Consider the following 21264-nt stretch of genomic DNA (forward strand, 5'->3'; position numbering starts at 1 on the left):
CCTGTCGACAGACAAAGACATTTTATACCCCGGAGTCCCTTGATAATGCCTGAAGAGGCCCTGGTAAGGGTGACAACGTACGGATGGACGATTCCCCCTCAGGAATAAACTTGTGACACGTCGAAGACGACGAAGTGTGTTGTGGGTCTAGCTAGTCCAACATGGCGGTGACGAGATATGAGTCTAATTTTCCCAACTTCGGAAGACTATTATAAGCATAAGCTTGACGTCAGCTATATCTGGTCTTAACATTGACTTGTTTATGAGTTGGTCCACACCCTCCCCTCCTTCCCTATCCCCCCCCCTCTCTCCCCCACCCCAATCCCCAACAAAGGTCACTGCACTTGGCCCCGGTCTAATCGAGGAGAGGTTGGTTTTGCGTCTAGCAAAATGACAACATGGTGGATTCAGAGCGTGTCAAAGACCGCCATTTTCGGGGCAACATTGGGAAGACCTTGAGCCGGCTGTAATACCTTTACATATATGTATGGAGAGAGAGAGAGAATGTTTAACAAATTGATTCGCTCATTCATTCGTGATTATAATGTATCGTGAATGACCTTAGTAACACATCTCTGTTTTGTCACATTTTGTGAATTCACGTCACGTCATTTCTCCCAGCTCTCTCTCTCTCTCTCTCTCTCTCTCTCTCTCTCTCTCTCTCTCTCTCTGTGGTATCAGCGAGCGTTCTTCGTTGCCTGGTTTAAATTGAATTCATCGATTTCCAAGAATACAGCGTTATAGGTCGACGAGGAACCGGAGAAGTCGAACGCCATTATCTATATACACACCCGGTGTAAGTTTCACTCCTGTCATGACACAGTAAGACTATGCAATATACGCTCAATTGTTAACACACCCGTCCTTGGGATACACCCTCCTCTCCCAATCCCATTTGAGATTGCTACTACCCCGTGAACCTTATGATGTATTTTTGCTGCTTTTCATGTAAATAGGAGTGCTGTTTGGCATAGGCCTAGGTTTTCAAATATGACAGTAACGTTAATTTAGGTATTAATGGAAATATATTTAATATACCTCGATATTAGCGCTGTTTTTATCGGTCTAAAACGTCTTTAGGGCAAAAAAAGATCGTGTTTACTCAATTTAGTGAATTTTACGATACTTGGGATTCACAGTATATAGTGATTTTACATATATGGGATACGCAACATAGTGATATTAAGCACGATACATGGGATAAACAGTAGGTGAATTTTACCAAACGATACATGGAGTACGCCCATATATGATTTTGTATGAGTGATACACGGGATGTTTTTTTTCACATATATAGTGACAGTTACATATATGGGATGCACAGTATAATGATTTTTACGATTCATGGGATACACAACAATAGTGATTTTCAGGAGATATGGGATACTGCACGGCCATTATTATATGAGACTAATATTATGTGAATCGGGGCAAGATTGTCTTATATTTATTATCGTAAATGTGGCCTTTGTGGTGAGCTTTTTCCATATGAATAAGGGTTCATCATTTGGATAGTAATAGTAATGATGTAATAATAATTCCTGTGTGTGTATATGTGAAGATATTTAATTTATTTTCTGTTTCTTGACCAATTTATTTTAACTGGGAAAAGTGATTTGCAGTTTATTTTATTTATTTATTTTCTTTTTTGTTTTGTTTCATACGGTTTCTGTAAGTGATATGTATGTGTGTACACACACACACATACACACACACACACCATATATATATATATATATAAATATATATATATATATATATATTATATATATATATATATAAGGAATAGCCTACATGTGTTTCTCTTGCAAATGTAGTTAGGCTACCGTGACACAATACCCATTGCTCTTCAACCTGTAGGGGGTTGGGGGAGGGGGGGGGGGGGGGGGGTTAGGGGAATCCGTTTTTGTGATTGACTTTTAATATATGCACTGTTTCCCAGCCCCACCCCTGGTGTGGAATGCGAGCCGTTAGGACTGCTCTCTCTCTCTCTCTCTCTCTCTCTCTCTCTCTCTCTCTCTCTCTCTCTCTGAACTTATGGCAGACACATTCTGTTTTCGGTCCATCGGTACTTTTGTAAGGACCCGTGGGAATTCGGTACAGACTACTGACAGACTGAGAAATGAGAAATATGAGGTTGTACATAGAGCGTCATGTTCATGGCTCAGGTATTAGGCCTAAGTTTGCGTTGTTTTTTTTTTTACGCATTTTTTTGGGAACACTTCTGTATATAAAGCTTTCAAGAATGATTTTAACAGTGTTATGATTTTCTCTCTCATCTGTGGAAATGTTTCTGAAACAAACACTTATCAGTAACATAATAGTGGCTATATGTCATGTCTATAAGGTAATAATTATTCGTCTGTTCCTTAACAAACAAAAAAAGTGTTTAATTTGTTACAAAATAAGCCAGTTCATGGTGCATTGAAAACTCTTTAGTGACTTCTGATGAAGCCATGAACAGCTAAGATAGCGTGACCCCTTAACTAGAGATGTGAGTAGGTCTATATCTTGTTGTCTTGTGATTTGTTTGAGCAACACTAGGTGTCTCGTCGTCTTCTGTTCTGTGTGGTCGAGATAGAGCTGTTTCCTGGTCGTTACAAACAAAAACAACAATAATGTAATAACATTTACCAATACAGTACACACAATCTAGATGCATGAGATACCATCCTGAATAAGTGCAAAAAATAGTATTCATGATAATGGTAATGACGGTACCAATATGAAGAATAATAGTAAACAAATATTAAAAATGATAACAAAAAAGAAAAACAGACATCTTGACTTTATTAGAGATGTGACTAAGCCAATAATATGTGTTGTATTTTGTCTGAGAAGTGGGTATCTCTTCTGCTGATCTCGGCTGTTTATTTCTGTCAGTTTTGACGATAAAATATGACCCATCTCATTATCAGAACCGGTATTGGCTTGAGTTACAATGTCAGGAAGCTATCAGTTACACTGTCATTGTTTTTCATTGTACTTCACAGCCTCATTGTATATTTTATGTTCGATTTTCACATCAGTGTCTGAGAGAGAGAGAGAGAGAGAGAGAGAGAGAGAGATACTTTTGAATGAAAGCAAATTTTAAATTTTGTTTCAGTGAGATCCATTATTTATATTTTCGTTGTTTATTCTTAAAGACTCCTATAAATCTGACGTTTACTTATATATTACCTGTTATTCACTTACAAGTCATTACGATTTGGAAATAAACCTATGTTGCAATTGTTTAGCGCAGTTAATTGCATTTATAAGTAGATGGTAAGTTAGCTGGACACGATATATAATGGGAATAGGGTTATAAAATATGTCGGTGTTCTTAGCTTTTATTCTGAGATAAGCTGACAATAGCAGTCCTCTAGAATACGGTTCTCGGTAGAAATATTTGGGCAAAATATAACGGTCTTCTAAGCTTTCACTATCCAAAGCCTCAGTTTTACTGTTCAGAATTGTAGGTATATAACTGTTATCAGTTATTATAGTGCAGCAAAGACACGAGTTTAATCTTCCATCAGTATTTACAGTTCTGTGTATTTAACTGCAGTTCAGATTAACACGTCCGGAGTAATGAAACTTCTCGAATAGAATTAAAGTTGAGAAGGTAATTTAGACAGATGGCAAAGGTGCTTCTAGTAGACAAAGCCTGTTGGAGTCTCAGAGCGTGGAGGAGAAGAAGAAACGGCTGGTGGCAGAAAGAGAGAGAGAGAGAGAGAGAGAGAGAGAGGGTGAGGAAGGTTCCATGTGAGAAAACCCTTCTGTCTCTCCTTTTTTTTATTTATTTTTTTCCCTCCGTTCCCCAGTCGCCTGTTCGGGAAACAGACGTCTCCCTTCTGCCGTATCAAATTCAGAGAAGGTTTTAACCTATAATGACGATGCCTGGAATGCAAAGTCTTCTAGCTACTTCCATTTCGATGTTTCTCATTCAAGGTTGTCTCGTTTAGTAGATTACATAAGCTTTCAGAACGTAGTTTCAAAAGGCGTGGCTTGGACCGACGCCATTTGCTTGAGCATCGCGTCCATCCATCTTAAATGACAGTTTCTTTTCCCCCAACTTGATCTTTTTCTTGTTTGTCCTGATGGCAGTGGATGTAGGTATCTATAAGGCAGGAGAAGTGTGTATTTAAGGTGGATTTATAGGTCCAAACCCGTCTGTTGGGTAAATCAGTGAATAAAATACTTTCTAGATTGATGTAAAGTTTTACACCGATCTGAGTCGTTTGTGGTCTTATACATGTTTCTAAGCCAATAGGCCTAGGATTCTACCTACAGCCTTGAGTAATATTAATTTTTCATAGCTTTCATTCGCGCAAGCCGGCAATAAATAAGGCCATAGTCCTATTTTGTTTTTACCTTTAATTAGAGAAAGTAAACAGTATTTTAAAATTTTAACAGAATTACATTCAGAATTTTATCCGGTGAGAGTATTATTCTCTCTCTTGTAACAATACATAACCAGCCTTAGTCCTATTCGGTGTCATTGCAAGAAGTTCAGTTCACCAGTCTCTACTTTTGGATGCTTTTTTGAGGGAATCGATACAGCGTCATGTGATAGGCCTAGTATGTGCAAGTATGTGTGTGTGTTAATTTGTTCCCACTATGAGATAGGCCTAGTCTGGAAGTCTGTGTATGTTGGTGTGTTCTACGTAATTTGATGCCTAGTCAGTGCAATTCTGCGTGGGTTAACTTGTTATGCGAAATGTGACAAGCCTAGTCTGTGCAAGTAGGTGCTAACTTGTTCAGCGCAACGACATATGCCTAGCCTGTGCAAATGTTAATTTGTTTTGCCTAATGTGATAGACCTAGTCCGTAAAAGTGTGTGTGTTAATTTATTCTACAGTGAGATAGGCCTAATCTGCAAGTCCGTATAATAAGGTTTTCCCGTTCGGACGAAGTGAAACGCTTGCTCTTTGAAAGGCTGGCTGGCTGTTTCTCGTGAATTCGGTGTAACATTCATCGGTAACAGGAAGTGACGAAATGACTTTGGTGGAATGTCATGGCAGACTTGCCATTCGTTCCACGGGATTGTGTTACGCTCTAGACTATGACGGCTTCCAGCCGGTTGTTCTATTCCTCAGATGGTTTAGCTAGCTGCTTATGGAATGGTGTAATTCATTTAGACTTTATTCAGTATTCTTTTTTTTTTTTTCTTTTTTGGGGTCACGTGATATGGGATGAAATTCTGCCGGGAATGAACGAAGTTCGTAAGTATGGGCCTAAGCAAGGCGTTTGAATTCGTCATGCCATCGGTGTTCTGTTTGTGTGTACGAATAATCATAAAGTTTTGTGTAGATACATGTACACACTGAGTATTCCTGTGTGCTTTGTGTACCTATAAATGCTCTCAAACAAAAGCACTCGCTCGCAGTTCTCCTCACAGGATGCGTCATGGCATTTTAATTCCACGAAACGGGAAAGAAATGTTCAAAAAAGGGGGAGGGGGAGGGGAAAGGTTCAGACAGATAATGGTGGAGTTGTCGAGGAAAGAAGTTCTGATAAGTGAAGCAAAGGAAATGCACTTATCTTACTTATGCATTCAAGATGGAAATGCACTTATCTTACTTATGCATTCAAGATGGAGGTGAACAACATTTCCGGTGTGACGTCACAGAGCTTCCTTGCATGGGTAATGGGGGAAATGAAGTGCAACAACAGTTCTTGTTTTTAATGTTGTTTTAGTTTTATTTAAGAAGTGTAAATTTAGGCTGAATTTTCATGGCTTTCTTACGAATATGGAACATGCTTTTTTCTTTGTTATTGTTTTGTTTTGTCGTTTAAAGTTCATCATATAGATTTGTACTAATCTGACATATTCGGAAATACCATTACCAGTTGCTTGTGGGACATTCCAAGCTTGATTTATCGTCATTTTGATCATTTCTTTAGACTTATTTCCTGTTTGTAAACAGACACTGTATCTATTATATGTGTAAGATCGCCTTCACACGTCTAGACTTATGTCTAAGTCTCAAGTTTCAATGAAACACATCTTGGCTAAGTCTAAGTCTGAAGCCTTAAACAGTTTCTAAGTTTTATTTAAACACATCTAGACCCATTTGTAAGTCTCCTAAGATCTGTTTAAGCCCAGCAGACCTATCCCTAAGTTTTATTTAAACACTGTCTAGACCTATGTCTGGTAAACTTGTCTAAGTCTGAAGCCTTAAACAGTTTCTAAGTTTTATTTAAAACACATCTAGACCCATGTCTGAGTTTCCTAAGCTCTGTTTAAGCCCAGCTAGATCTATCCCTAAGTTTTATTTAAACATGTCTACTAGACCTATGTCTGGTAAACCTAAATATGTCTACCGCTTAGTACTTTGCAACCGTCGTAGACACTCGTTTCATCCTATGGGTTTTAGTATAAGGGCTCTTGAATTGACTCTTACTATGGAGATGGAGGGATGTGGTTTACGACTGGTGGATTGGCATTTGGTTGGTCATATGTGGCTTGAGACTTGTGAAGAACGGTGGAAAGGGGGGCGAAAATTAGGCCTATAGACGAGTTTAGGGCCTCTCTCTCTCTCTCTCTCTCTCTCTCTCTCTCTCTCTCTCTCTCTCTCTCTCTCCTTAGTGAGGTGTTCAGAGTTGCTTGCGTAGGTCTAACGGAATATCACAGGTACTGAAGATAATATCGAAGTTATAGTTTAGTTCGTTTTGTTTCTTGATAGGATCTCTCTCTCTCTCTCTCTCTCCTCTCTCTCTCTCTCGTAAGCCATCTTTACTTACACTTTCCACTTTTGAAAAGTGTGGGAGTGAGCTATCCTCCTCGTATTGCTCAGTTCCTGGTTCGTTGACACATTATATTATTTTCTCTTTCGAACTAAGTTTGGGAGTTTTTCGTCTGTCAAAATCTGTCTTGTTTTTTATATTATAACTTATATAATATTCAGCATAGGGCCTATTTGAAGACAATGTCTTACATCGGCATAAGTGAATGATTTAGTTGGATGTAGCTAGCTGATAATTATATATGTAAATAGGCCTCTAATATATAATATAATATATATATATATATATATATATATATATATATATATTATATATATATATATATATATAATAAAATCGTCCTAATCTGTACCAAGCATAAAGAAGTACAAAAACCGTAATAACACATACCTCATACTCCCCTCCCCCCCCCCCTCCTCCTCCCCCCTCCAACCCCCCCCCCCTATCCAACCCCCTATTTTCCCCCCACCCACCCCTAAAACCCTCAAACCTCTCTCTCTCTTCTCTCTCCCTCCCTCCCCCCCCCCCCCCCCAACTCCCTTTTCGTTCCTACACTTAATAAACCATCTGTTGCCCCGCTGAGAACTGGTTTTGCCGGGTACACCTACACTTATATCATACATGTGTACCTAGCTGCATGTGTATTACGAGGGTGTTGGCAAGTGTGTTGCATTGTTACGTGGTGGTTAATGTATTTATTTTTTTATTTGTTAATATTGTTTGTTTATTTGTTTGATGTTGAAGCGGAATTATGGGAGTTATTTGCACGGTAGTTTTGGTTCGTGAGAGTTCAGCTGCTCTCTCTCTCTCTCTCTCTCTCTCTCTCTCTCTCTCTCTCTCTCTCATCTCTCCCCTCTCTCTCTCTCTCTTTATTTTTTTTTTGCTTTTGTTTTATATCGAAAAATTATATTATCGGAATGATTTGCTCGGTAGATTTCTCTCTCTCTCTCTCTCTCTCTTTGTATAAGTTAATTGTTTTTTTATTGAAATTATGTTATCGCAGTTATTGCAAGGTAGCTCTCTCTCTCTCTCTCTCTCTCTCTCTCTCTCTCTCTCTCTCTCTCTCTCCACTTAGCAACTTTCTCTTTCGTCCTCAACGCACCGTTCCTCCTCCTCCATTCAGCTATTCTAAACTCTCTCTCTCTCTCTCTCTCTCTCTCTCTCTCCTTCCTCTCTCTCTCTCTCTCTCTCTCTCTCTCTCAAGCCGTCTATATACCGTTGCTATTATTCATTTTTGTTACTTAGAGAGAAAAGGAATATGTGAGTTTGAAGTGTAGTGGGCTATGTTGAAGTCTTTGAAGTAATATGTATGCATCTAGAGAGATAGAGAGAACAGTTTAATTAACCCAGTTTGTAATCGGTGTCTTAAGGCTTAAGAGTTGTATGACAAGTGAAACTGAGCTGTTTAAATTAGCTGACTGAATATATATATATATATATATATATATATATATATATATATATGTATATATATACTGTACATATATTTAGTTATATATACAATATATATATATATATATATATATAATGTATATGTATATATGTTTAAATATATATATATATATATATATATATATAATGTATATGTATATATGTATATATATATATATATATAATATATTATATATATATATATATATATATATAGTATATTCAGCTTCTCAGATAAGTAATCCATAAATATCTAATTTACTTTTCTGTGGGACTAACTTAAAATTGATTTAACCTTATAGAACAGTGACTTAGACAACCGAACTTGTATCGTTGTGAGTGATTGAGTTATAAGGAGAGAATACCAACATTTGTAAAAAAATACAGCGAATGACCCGGACGGTTGATTTCAAATCTCGCGACCTAATTCTGCCAGTGTGTTTGAAATCTGTCGTGCAATCGAGTTACTGCTAAGAGCGAAGCATTGGGTAAATTGTACGCAATTATGTAATTATGTTAGTCTGAGATACAAGAGGCAATTTCCTATTATTAATTTCAAAGCTTTGGCGTCAGATGCACAATTCTTGGGCGTTCCCCAAGGTTATTTTTAAAGCCCCTCCTGATTTCCAGACACGCGTGTGCTCAGAATCAGCTGGAGAATTTTGAGTCGATTCACAGTGTGCCTAACTAAGTCCTTCTCCGAAATCAGGTTGAAAAAGAAGCAGCGTCGCAGGAGAAAGCTGTTATATATGACAGCTGCTGCTGTTGCTTGGTCATCGTGCTTTCTTGCAACTTGTAAGGGTTGGCTAGTGAACTCTGTCCAGATCAGCGAGGTTGGAAAAAGTATGTTGGTGTTGGCCTTTCCAGCGTCACAGAAATGCTCAAGAGGGACTTTCTCTCTTTGGCTCGTTCTGTAAGAAGGCAGCAGAAGTTTGGTGAGACTTTGTCTTGTCGGTAATTAGTCAGATTTTGTGCAGAGGCTACATGTGCTGGCGTGAGTCAGGTCACGCCTTAGTCATGGCGAAGACGAATTGTACAATAAAGGATTTCTTAACCTTTAAGCAAAATGCAGTAGATTGTTTGGCATGTGTGTGTGTGTGTGTCTTACAAAATACTTATGCAATTGGTATCAACCCATGTATTTTTCATCGTAAACTTGAATGTAGTAGTGTTAAGAGTAGTACTTATAATACTATTTTACCAGAATAATTATACTAATCTCTCTCTCTCTCTCTCTCTCTCTCTCTCTCTCTCTCTCTCTCTCTCTCTCTCTCTCTCTCTCTCTCTCTCTCTCTCTCTCTCTCTCTCACTTTTTTCCTTATTACTTTTTTCCTTATTTACCAAGATATAAAACGAGGACGTAGCCTGATATGTGTTAAATTATCGGGAATAATCCCTGAAGGCTTTTGAATAACGGTATAATGGATCACTTGAAGGAGTGTGTCGATAGTGAGTATGATATGATAAAAGGTAGATTATATTATTGTGTGTGTGTGTCTACGCTTGCGCTCTCCCACAATTACGTGACACATCTTAATTAGCTGTAAATTTATGTCACCAAACGCGAATGGTTAGGTTAAAAGACACGGTACGTGCGTGCACCTCTCTCTCTCTCTCTCTCTCTCTCCTCTCTCTCTCTCTCTCTCTCTCTCTCTCTGGCGTGTCCTTTTCGTCATGGTGGGAATCCACAGTTGATGCAGCTGGTGTGGGGGTTGGGGGTGGGGAGAGGATTATAAAACAGCTGTGGGGGGGGGGGGTGGGGGAGGAAGAATTAATTTTAGACTTATACAGCTTTCATGCCGCTGTACAGCTCACTAAAGAATTGCGCACAATCAAGCTGTCATTTTTATCTCTCTCTCTCTCTCTCTCTCTCTCTCTCTCTCTCTCAAGTACAAATGATGTGACTTCAAATTGGGACACAATAGTCGTCCACTGGAGAAACTTTGCGTACAGTGACCTTGCGACCTTGACTTTGACCTTCGTAATAAAAGTAGGCGATAGAAAAATGTCCGATAGCATCAGTCAGTCTGTTCTTAGAGATTTTCTATGATACTGTGAGTCCATAGGCCTATTTGCTTTTTGTACCTACTCAAGAGTGGTATCTGAAACATTTCATCATTAGAAAGTTTATATTGAATGTTACGTATGTATGTCATTTGTAATAATAGTATTCTGCGTATTACCTTTTAGAATGAGGATTCAATTTTTTTCTCCATTCTAAAAAAAAACAAAACTATTTTGGATGGAATTACGCATTCCGAATAGGACTGGACGTTTTTTTATTACATATTTTGTTTTCGAATTTGCAAAGTAATTCCCCACGAATTGTCGAGCTCCTAATGAAAACTGGATATTCCCAAAAGTCTTGTGCAAGTAAAATAAATATTATAAGTAAAAAAAAAGTTATATATATTTTCCATGGTTTTAATTTTAGAATATTATAAAAAAAATGTAGATGATTTATTTTCAGACATTGTAATCACATAGCTGCAGAAGCCATGGTGATCATAATGAAAATAAAGATTATAATGACAATGATGAACATAATCAATTCCATAATGATTATAATGATGCTAACAAAAACAATCCGTGATATTTAATAATGACGCTGATGACAGTGACGAAAAAAATGTACGTATTGCATTTCATTGCAACACTCTTGCAGTTACTCAAAAACTGTGCTAGAGAATTTCTCGTAAGGTAACCCGAGACATTGAGATATCCTGTTTTAAAAAAATTTATTTAAAAAAAAAGATCCCGAATTACTTAATATGTCTCCTCTTGGAATGACGAATGACGTCACGGAATGCCTACTTACACCACTTGATGCGGTTTTGAGAAACATGAGTTGACGGATGTAGGTCAGTGTGTGTATGTATATGTGTATGTTTTATTATTATTATTATTAATGATACCCTTTTTCTTATATGAAAAAAAAAAGTTTTGGTATTTTGTTCGAATCACACTTTTAATTTCTAACGTATTTATATAAAGAATAATAATAATAATAATAATAATAATAATAATAATAATAATAATAATAATAATAATAATAATAATAATAATAATAAATTACAAGTGGTCATTTTGTCCTGATCTTAAGTATTGAAGAGATTATCAGTGAATTTTAAAGGATTCTCAGTTAATTTTAAAGGATTATACTCGTACTCCTCAAAGGATTAAAAGTATATTTGCGCATTTCTAAGCAATGCTAATAATATGATTTTTTTTAAAGAACTCTAAATATATTCATTAAGAATAAGCTTCCTATTTCATCTTCACCTTGACAAGAAGGTGACTGTTCTTCGTAGTCTTCAATATTCTTCAACATTCTGCAATAATCTGAGGCTCTTGACGTCATGCACACGCAAGGTCGTCTCACAGTTCCGCGCATGCGCGTATCAATATAAGCCCCTGTTAATATGGACGAAAAAAAAAATGTATCGTCTTTGTTTTATCTTGACGTAGGAGAGAGATAAGAATTTGAGGTGGAAAGCGTTATCTCTCTCTCTCTCTCTCTCTCTCTCTCTCTCTCTCTCTCTCTCTGTTATCTTGTAGTGCAGTGATAGATGAAGCTATTGTATATCTCCTTAGTAATGAAATATGTCGATTTACATATGTATGCTTTTACATATATGTATGTCAATATATAACTTGTATATAGAAATATGCATACATAAATATACTAAATATATATACGAAATAGATTATTTAGTTATGTATATATATGTGTGTATATATATATATATATATGTATATATATATATATATATATATATATATATATATATATATTTATTTATTTATTTATTCAATACCATTATAAACCAACAACTCATTTCCTGCCCTGTTCGGCTCTCTCGATAACAAAGCAGCAATGCTCTGTACCTTACAGACCTTACGACCTTCATCTTGTTCGGGTTGCCCCAGGTCCCTCAGTGTGAGGCACCTCTAATGTCTACCAGAGAGTTGCTAGTACATCTTCCGGTATATTTTGCCATCTTCCAATCTTGGATGGTCTGGGATGCAGTTTAGATATTTGTCGAGCTTATTCTTAAACACATCTACGCTCACTACCTGATATATTTCCTCAGATGAGCTGGCAACGCATTGAATAGACGCTGCATTATCGATGCTGGTGCGTAGTGGATTAATGTCCTGTGTGCTTTCCTTATTTTTCCTGGTATAGTTTTTTTGGCACTATTAATCTACCTCTGCTTGCTCTTTCTGATATTTTTAGTTCCATGATATTTTCTGCTATTCCCTCTATCTGTTTCCATGCCTGAATTATCATGTAGCGTTCTCTTCTCCTTTCTAGACTATATAATTTTAAGAATTGTAGTCCTTTCCCAGTAGTCCTAGGTCCCTTAACTTCTTCTATTCTAGCTGTAAAGGACCTTTGTACACTCTCTATTTGTGCAATATCCTTTTGATAGTGTGGTAACCATATCATATTGCAATATTCAGTGGACTACGAACATATGTTTTTATAAAGCATAATCATGTGTTCAGCTTTTCTTGTTTTGAAGTGCCGTAACAACATTCCCATTTTTGCTTTACATTTTGCCAACAGAGTTGCTATTTTGATCATTGCATAACATGTTCCTATTCATCATCACACCAAGGTCTTTTAACTGCTTCCTTATTTGTGATGGTCTCATTATTAGGTCCCTTATATGCATATAGCTTTCTTTCTCTGTCTCCATAATTTATTGATTTCAAATTTATCAGAGTTAAATACCATCCTATTTACCTCTGCCCATCATATACTTTGTTAAGGTCTCTTTGTAGAGCGTTCCTATCTTCATCACAAGTAATTTCTCTACTTATTCTTGTGTCATCTGCGAAACTACTCACTACCGAATCCTTACATTATTGTCTATGTCTTCAATCATAATAACAAACAGTATTGCAGCTAACACCGTACCTTGCGGCACACCGGATATTACCTGGCTTCATCCGATTTCTCGTTCGTTTGCAATAACTATCTGTTTTTCTGTTTTTTTTTGTGTAAAAAATTCTTTTAACCATCTTCCTACTTTATCCACGATATTGTGTTTTTCTAATTTTTCTTCGCTAACTATATTAATGGTCTACTTTTAATCAAAAGCTTTTGCAAAGTCCTAAATAACCCACATCTGTTTTCATTTTGTTTCCGCTTTTCATATTTTTGAATATGTTTTCACGGTGGACTAACAGTTTGGGTTTGTGTACTTTTTCCGGGTACGAAACCATGTTGTCCTTTATTAAACAAATTATTTTTATTAAATGTTTCATAATATTTTTCTTCATTACCCTTTCATACACTTTCATAATATGTGATGTTAGACTCACAGGCCTATAATTACTTGCCTCTAGTCTTGATCCACTTTTGAAAGTAGGGTAATATATGCTAATTTGTGCTCATCATATATCTTGCCTGTATCTACACTTTGTCTTAATAATATTGCAAGTGGCTTTGCGATAGAATGAACTACTTTCTTTAACAAAATAGCAGGAATTCCATCAGGCCCTGCAGCAGCTCCATTTTAATTTCATTAATAAGCCTCACAATATCAAGCTTCATTAATATCTATGTCAGCTAAATATTTCACTATTTTCATCCCTTACTTCTATAATCATTATCTTCATTATCTATTCTAGGGGTGAATTCTCTCTTATATCGTTCTGCCAGTATGTTGCAAATTTCTTTTTTTCATTCGTTAATCTCCCTTCAATTCTCAGAGGGGGGCCTATTTCTATTCTTCTTTTATTCATCTTCTTCGCATATGAGTATAATAGTTTGGGGTTTTGCTTTTATGATATTTAATAGGGTTTTTTCTTCCAAGTCCCGTTTTTTTCATTTTCTTTTGATTGTATAATCTTTTGTTTCTGCATTTTCTATCTTACTTTTTAGTTCTAGAACTTTCCATGCATTTTTTTTCTTTTGCAAGACTTTTTTCCACTTTCTGATTTTCTGGAACAAGATCCTTCTGTCTCTTGGTATGCATGAATGATGTTTACTTTTCTTCTTCGTATAATATATTTTTTCCACTATTATCTCCAATATTTTATATAATATCTCCGTATTTACCCTTATGTCCATCACTTACGAAATGTTATCCCAATCTTTGTTTATTCTTCATTAATTTCTGACCATTTTATATTTTTACTGTAGAAGTTGTATTTTCCATATCCTTCCCCAACTTTTTCATTTCTTGCTTATCTCTATTTTCACTTGCTTTGGATGAACTGTTAATTCTATGACATTATGGTCTGAAATACTCGCATATAAACTATTATTTCTTTAACATAATTCATCTCGTTCACAAATACTAGGTCTAAAGTATTTTCCTTTCTTGTTGGCAGGTGATTTATTTGTTGAATGTTGTATTCTAGTAGCATATCTAATAGCTTTTTCAAATTGCCTCTTATCTTCTGCACTACTATTACTCTCTTTTTTATATGTATAAGTACAACCACAATCTCCTATTCGTTCTTTCCATTCTACGAAAGGAAAAGTTGAAGTCACCAGATAGGAGAATAGTCCAGTCCTTGGTGATTTCTACATATATCATCCAATTTTTCAATTATTAAGTCAAACTCTTTAGTATTAGGAGGTCTATATATTACTATGTTCATCAATTTTTCAGATTCAAATTCTACCGCTATTAGTTCACATTCTGAGTTACTATATTTCTCATATATTTTTTCCTTGTTTTTTGTCTTTCCCATATATTGCGGTTCCCCCTTGATTCCTATTTTTTCTATCTGATCTATAAGTTTGGAACCGCCCTTTTATTTGATCATCATTCCCAGTCTCTTGGGAATACCAGGTTTCACTTATATTCATTATATCTATTTTCTTTTCATTTGGGTTATTTCTTCTAAGTACTCTATTTTTTCTTTTTGAGCAATGACGAAATACACTGCCGCGCATTAAATCAGGTTTAATATTCGCTTGAGAGAGAGAGAGAGAGAGAGAGAGAGAGAGAGAGAGAGAGAGAGAGAAGCAGTTGAGTCTAACAGGTGAATCACACCGGGTAGTGTGTGACTCACTCTCGGCTGGGGTCGCTCTGAACTGGTTGCTTGGTTGGCGTTTTTGTTTCTTTACTAATTATTGTTATTGATTTGAGTCCGTGAAACTCAAGGAGCATTTTGTGAGTCTCTCTCTCTCTCTCTCTCTCTCTCTCTCTCTCTCTCTCTCTCTCTCTCTCTGTGAGACTAGTGTAGGAAGGCCGTGGGCTTGCTCTGAACCGAAGCTGTTTTTTTTTCTTTTTCTGAATTATTATCATTATTATGAGCCCGTGAAACTCAAGGAGCATTGTGCAAGACTTTCTCTCTCTCTCTCTCTCTCTCTCTCTCTCTCTGTCTTTGTGTGTATGTATGACAAGAAAGAAGGAAGTGATTTGCGACTCCGAACTGAAGCTGTTGGTTGTCTTTATTTTTTTATTATTGTTAACTTTTACAGTATTAATATTAGCCCGTAACTCTCTCTCTCTCTCTCCTCTCTCTCTCTCTCATCTCTTCTCTCTCTCTCTCTCTCTCTCTCTCTCTCTGCGACGTCGAAGACGACGAGGTTTGTGAGTGAACTCACACACCAACTTTTATGGCTTGACTGATTTATATCTCGTGGTGGTGCAAGCAGTCATATATATATATAGATATATATATATATATATATATATATATATTATATATAATATATATATATATATATATATTATTTAACCCCCACCCCTTTACACGAAACTTCGTTCGTTTTAACGAAAGATCCAACCATATTAATACAATTGGTACCAGTTTTTTATAAATGTGACTTGGTGTTTTACTACAGCACTCCCAAAGTTTGAAACCCTAGGCCTAAGTTTGCCCTTACATATTTCATCAATGCTTAATTTATATTGGTTTAATTAGATTTATTTTAAGGCCTACCGCTGCTTAGGTTTAACGAGGCTTACTTATAGTCCTATCACCTTTACGCCATGAAGCATCTACTGATGTTGTTCGTGATGTTGTTCGATCAATAAACATGATTTACCACTCGTTAGTGGACGACTGCATTAGGCCTATGTTAGATCGAAACTTATTTCTCTGCAAAATCTTACAATCTTGTCATTTGAAGTTTATTAACAGGATGTTAATTGTTTAGGTAGCAATTAACTCGTAGATTTTGCGCTGGAAATATATCGTAGATTTTGCGCTGGAAATATATTTCTGTGGCGAAACCTAACACCGCCATTATGCAAGTTCGTCGTGCATGACGTCTTGAAAGCCAGCGTTTAAGGATGTCAAAATAGTATGGAAATTTATATATATATATATATATATATATATATATATATATATATATAAATATATATATATGTATAGTGTATGTTTTATTATTATTATTATTATTAAATGATACCCTTTTTCTTATATGAAAATTTTGGTATTTTGTTCGAATCACACTTTTAATTTCTAACGTATTTATATAAATAATAATAATAATAATAATAATAATAATAATAATAATAATAATAATAATAATAATAAATTACAAGTGTCGCTCTGAGCCCATTTATCTTTAACATAGTGATGGATGTTATAATAGAGGAAGTAAGGGAGACAGTACGCCAATGGAACATTTTGTATGCGGATGATATTTGTTCTGTGTGCAGAGAGCAGGGAAGATCTGGAGTGAAATTGGAAAGATGGAGACAAGTACTGGAGGACAGAGGATGAGAATAAGTAGATCCAAGACAGAATATATGTGTACCACCACTGAGGGGGATGATAGAAAGTATTCAGCTTGGTGGAGAGCAAATAAGGAGAGTTGATAAGTTTAAGTATTTGGATCTTTTGTTAACGCTGGAGGAAGTATGGAAGAAGAAGTAAAACATCGGGTACAGGCAGGCTGGAACAACTGGAGAGCGGCCTCGGGAGTTCTTTGTGAACAAAAGAGTGCCGCTTAGGTTAAAAGGAAAATTTCACAAGACGGTGGTAAGAACAGCAATGCTGTATGTACGGAACCAGCAAGCATGAGAAAAGCAGATGCAAGAAGATGGATGTGGCAGAAATGAGGAATCTTAGGTGGATGTCTGGGGTAACAAGAGTGGATAGGATCAGAAATGACTACATAAGGGTGGGGGTCACTAAGGTGTGGAAGTATCAAAGAAAGTGCAGGAGGGGAGGCTGAGATGGTATGGACACCTGTTGAGGAGAGATGAGGACACCACGCTGGGAGACATACTATGGGGGTGGAGGTGCAAGGAAGAAGAAAGAGAGGGAGACCAAGAAAGAGATGGAAGGACTGTGTGAGAGAGATTTACATGAGAAGGGAATTGATGAGGCAGAAGCGCAAGATAGAAATAGAATGGAAACGGCTCATCCGAAACGGCGACCCCAACCCCATATAAAAATGGGAAAAAGCTGGGAAGAAGAAGAAGAAGAAGATATATATATTCTATATATATTCTATATATATATTATATCTTTGTTGTTAATGTTCTATAACACACACACACACACACTTCCTCTCTCTCTCTCTCTCTCTCTCTCTCTCTCTCTCTCTCTCTCTCGATAACTGCGCGGTGGAAAGGCATTGGAAATGAACTGTGAAAAGCTAAGCTGTTCAGATCCATGTTCCCTAAAGGGAGAGAGACAGTTTTCCTCCTGTACAACTGTACTACACTGTAGATTCCTTCCCCCTTTAACGCCGTGGTACACGTGACGTTGCTTTATGAATGTGCTTGCCTTCAGCTTTGCCTTCCGCTCTGTTGTTGGTGTTTTCTTTTTACTATTACTATGCTTGTAGTACTATGCACTAGTACTAGGATTAGGTAGAGGTAGGTCTCTACGTAGGTCTAGGACTAAGTAAGCCTGATTCATGTTTCTTGGTTTTCCATTGTACTGAATATTCATTTCAAGGCCTAAAATAAGTAAAATGAAAAATTTCGTTAAATAGGAATAAAAGAAGACCAATTTGAATGATAGTACTAGTGCTGCTATCATAGTACTATTCTAGGTTGAGGACTAAGTAAGTTTTTTTATTCACATTCATTATTGGGGTTGTTAAACTGGTTGGAATAATGCTTTAAATCACAAAATTTTAAATTACTACCACGAATATTAAGAACAAATATCGTATGAATTAAAAAGTAAGATAATTTTCAATGATTAACAAAAACAGAAGAAATATAAGAAAAAAATAGGCTTAGAAATGTGCAGAAAAATTACTAGGCCTACAATATATTTTTCTCAGTGACCTTGAGAAACCAGTAGAGTAAGACCTCTCTCTCTCTCTCTCTCTCTCTCTCTCTCTCTCTCTCTCTCTCTCTCTCTCTCTCTCTCTCTCTCTTATTCGTGATGCTTCAGAAGAATGGTTAAAGTAAGGAAGATACGGTGGATTAGATTAGATTCTTAAAGGGTATAGGTTCACGTTTGGGATGTAGTTTATACTCTCTCTCTCTCTCTCTCTCTCATCTCTCTCTCTCTCTCTCTCTCTCTCTCTCTCTCTCTCCTTCCTTAAAAAAAATATCATACTTTACTGAACTCGTCAAGAACTTGTGACAACTCTCTCTCTCTCTCTCTCTCTCTCTCTCTCTCTCTCTCTCTCTCTCTCTCTCTCTACTCTTCTGTGATACGGATACGAGGACGGACGGTTGCTCGTCGTTTGTTTTCCCACATTCCGTGTTTTTTTTTTTTTTTTTTTTTTTTTTTTGCCGGCACAAATGAGTGGCCCTTTCGTCCAAGAGTTGATTTATTGTATATGCAGCGTTTGAGAGGATGGAGCTGGCGGAGTTCAGAGCTATTATTGTTTTTTATCTCTCTCTCTCTCTCTCTCTCTCTCTCTCTCTCTCTCTCTCTCTCTCTCTCTCTCTCTCTCTCAGAGAGAGCTCATTCATTATTCTATATTGGATTGCTATATTTAACGTACATGAATTTACAAACATATGTTGGTTTCTTGCTACACTATTATGATGATGATGATGGATGATGATGATGATGATGATGATGATGATGATGATGATGATGATTTATTATTATTATTATTATTATTATTATTATTATTATTATTTAATCAACGTACTTAATGACAGTCTGTTCAACGACATTAAAGTAAAATTGAATTAAATTATGTTTAAAATCCTTTAGCCATGGAATTTTCATTCTTTTGAAACTACATACTAATCCTTGGCAGTATTCATGAGTGTATATATGATTTTAATAAACTTAAATTTACATTCTGTAAAGGCATTACTGAATTATGCAGCATTCTCTGCAAAGTCCCTTTGCAAAGATATGTATATGTGTAAAATGGTATCTAATAAGGCTTATAAAATCATATTTTATAAAGGTTTTACTGACTTATGCAATATTCACTACAAAGCTCTTGTATGTATATATATATATATATATATATATATATATATATATATATATATATATACATACACTGTGTGTGTGTGCGTGTATGTGTCAATGAATGTCTTTTACAGTAATACAGCAGTATAATGTGAAGATAAAAGTCCCATAAAACACTATTTGAACGTTGCAACCATATATCTCGAGCACACTTAACATATGCGTTGTATTTATGCTCTTGCAAGACATCATCCGTCCATATTTTACCAGTGAACAGGGCCACAGAAGGAAGTGTTCGAAATATACGGTTGCAAGGCTCAAATAGATGGGGCCTGTTTGATCAATCTTATCTAATGAACATGTCTTAGAAGTCAATGTCTTACATCTTTCTCTCTTTATTTCTTTTCAGGTGAGTTTTTGTGGAACAAAAATGGCCGGGAATAAAAATACCTGTGTTTGTGTACACCCAGGCAGCAATGTTCACAAAGTAAGCGCCGTTGGCAGCGGTTCTCGTTTTTGGCAATTTATTTGGTTTCTATTCTCGTCAGTTATTTTCCGTGTATGTGTGTGTGTGTGGCGCCCCATGACGTCATCATGTCGCTTATAGCCTTGCTGAGCTAATTTTTTGATCGTCCTTTTTTTTTTCTTTCTTTCTTTCTTTCTTTCCTTCTTTAGGACAATCAACGATTTTTTTGTGTGGAGTAAATAGTTCGAAAGCCGGGGTAATAATACTTTTTGATATTAATACGAGGATTGGGTTTTGTATATTTGTGTATGTTTTTTTCCGCGTATATATGTATGTATGTGTAGTGGTTTTTTATTGTTTTTTTGGGAGGTCAATTAGATTTGAAAGTCTTAATATACTGTTTGAAATTTATGTGATTATTTTTTGTATATTTGTCAATGTTTTACGCGTATGTATGTATGCGTGCATGTATACGTATACACATTGATTACCAGTAATGTTCCGTTGCAAATATTCCCTTGTTCATGCCAAAATTAACTTGGACACGAAGTTTATTTTGTTATTTGCGAGGTCTTGCAATACTTCAGCATGACCATTAACAGTTGCAATCTTTTTGCCTATGTTTTTTTTTTTTTTTTTTTTTATAAATAGCTTGTAAATGTGCACTTTTTAAAAATCTAGTTTTCCTAGATAGAAGCCTTCTATATTTTATTTATTTTTTCGAGGTCATTCACTCACAACTGTTCACAGGAACTTGTCAGTAATAAATGCCCAAATGCCACTGGGTATCATTCTGAATGCTGATTGGATGCTGGAGGGGGGAAGGGGAGAGAAGGGGCCAGTGGGTAGAAGGCACGGTGGGAGAGAGAGTGGTTGGTGGGTTGGGGGGGGGGGGGGGGTGGGGGGGGGGGGGGGGGGGGGGGGGGGGGGGGGGGGGGGGCACATCCCATCACCCATGTCACCTCTATTGTATTTACAACTATATTTAACTTTTAAAGTTTTCGAATGTAAGTGGGATTCAGTTATTTCTCTCTCTCTCTCTCTCTCTCTCTCTCTCTCTCTCTCTCTCTCGCTCTCTCTCTCTCTGAAGCAATTATATATATATTTAATTTATAAATATGACTATACGGTTTACGACGATCCGTCAAGTCAGCGATGGAAAGCGAACGTGAATTGTTGCATCCAGTTTTATCAATTTATCTCCTGAATTGCGGATCCCCGGTAGAATTTGTGGCCTTGTATGCAAATTGAATGAATGCCGATGCAACATTGCAAAATGCGCCTTGTTATTCTGGCTAATGCAAATC

The 21264-nt window shown here is 36.5% G+C and overlaps 1 long non-coding RNA gene across 5 annotated transcripts in view; it reads left to right on the plus strand.

The window, feature by feature from the left end:
- Nucleotides 1-21264, plus strand: part of LOC135212487 (uncharacterized) — a 233863-nt gene that overhangs the window by 182573 nt on the left and 30026 nt on the right. For 2 of the 5 annotated variants that reach the window (XR_010313913.1, XR_010313915.1), the window contains one exon: nt 19901-19978. The exons of the other annotated variants lie outside the window; for them this stretch is intronic. This is a non-coding gene — a long non-coding RNA (uncharacterized LOC135212487). The remainder of the gene's footprint in view (nt 1-19900; nt 19979-21264) is intronic. 5 annotated transcript variants of the gene reach the window in all.

The sequence above is a fragment of the Macrobrachium nipponense genome, chromosome 41 (assembly GCF_015104395.2).
Source record: "Macrobrachium nipponense isolate FS-2020 chromosome 41, ASM1510439v2, whole genome shotgun sequence".
NCBI classification, from domain to species: domain Eukaryota; kingdom Metazoa; phylum Arthropoda; class Malacostraca; order Decapoda; family Palaemonidae; genus Macrobrachium; species Macrobrachium nipponense.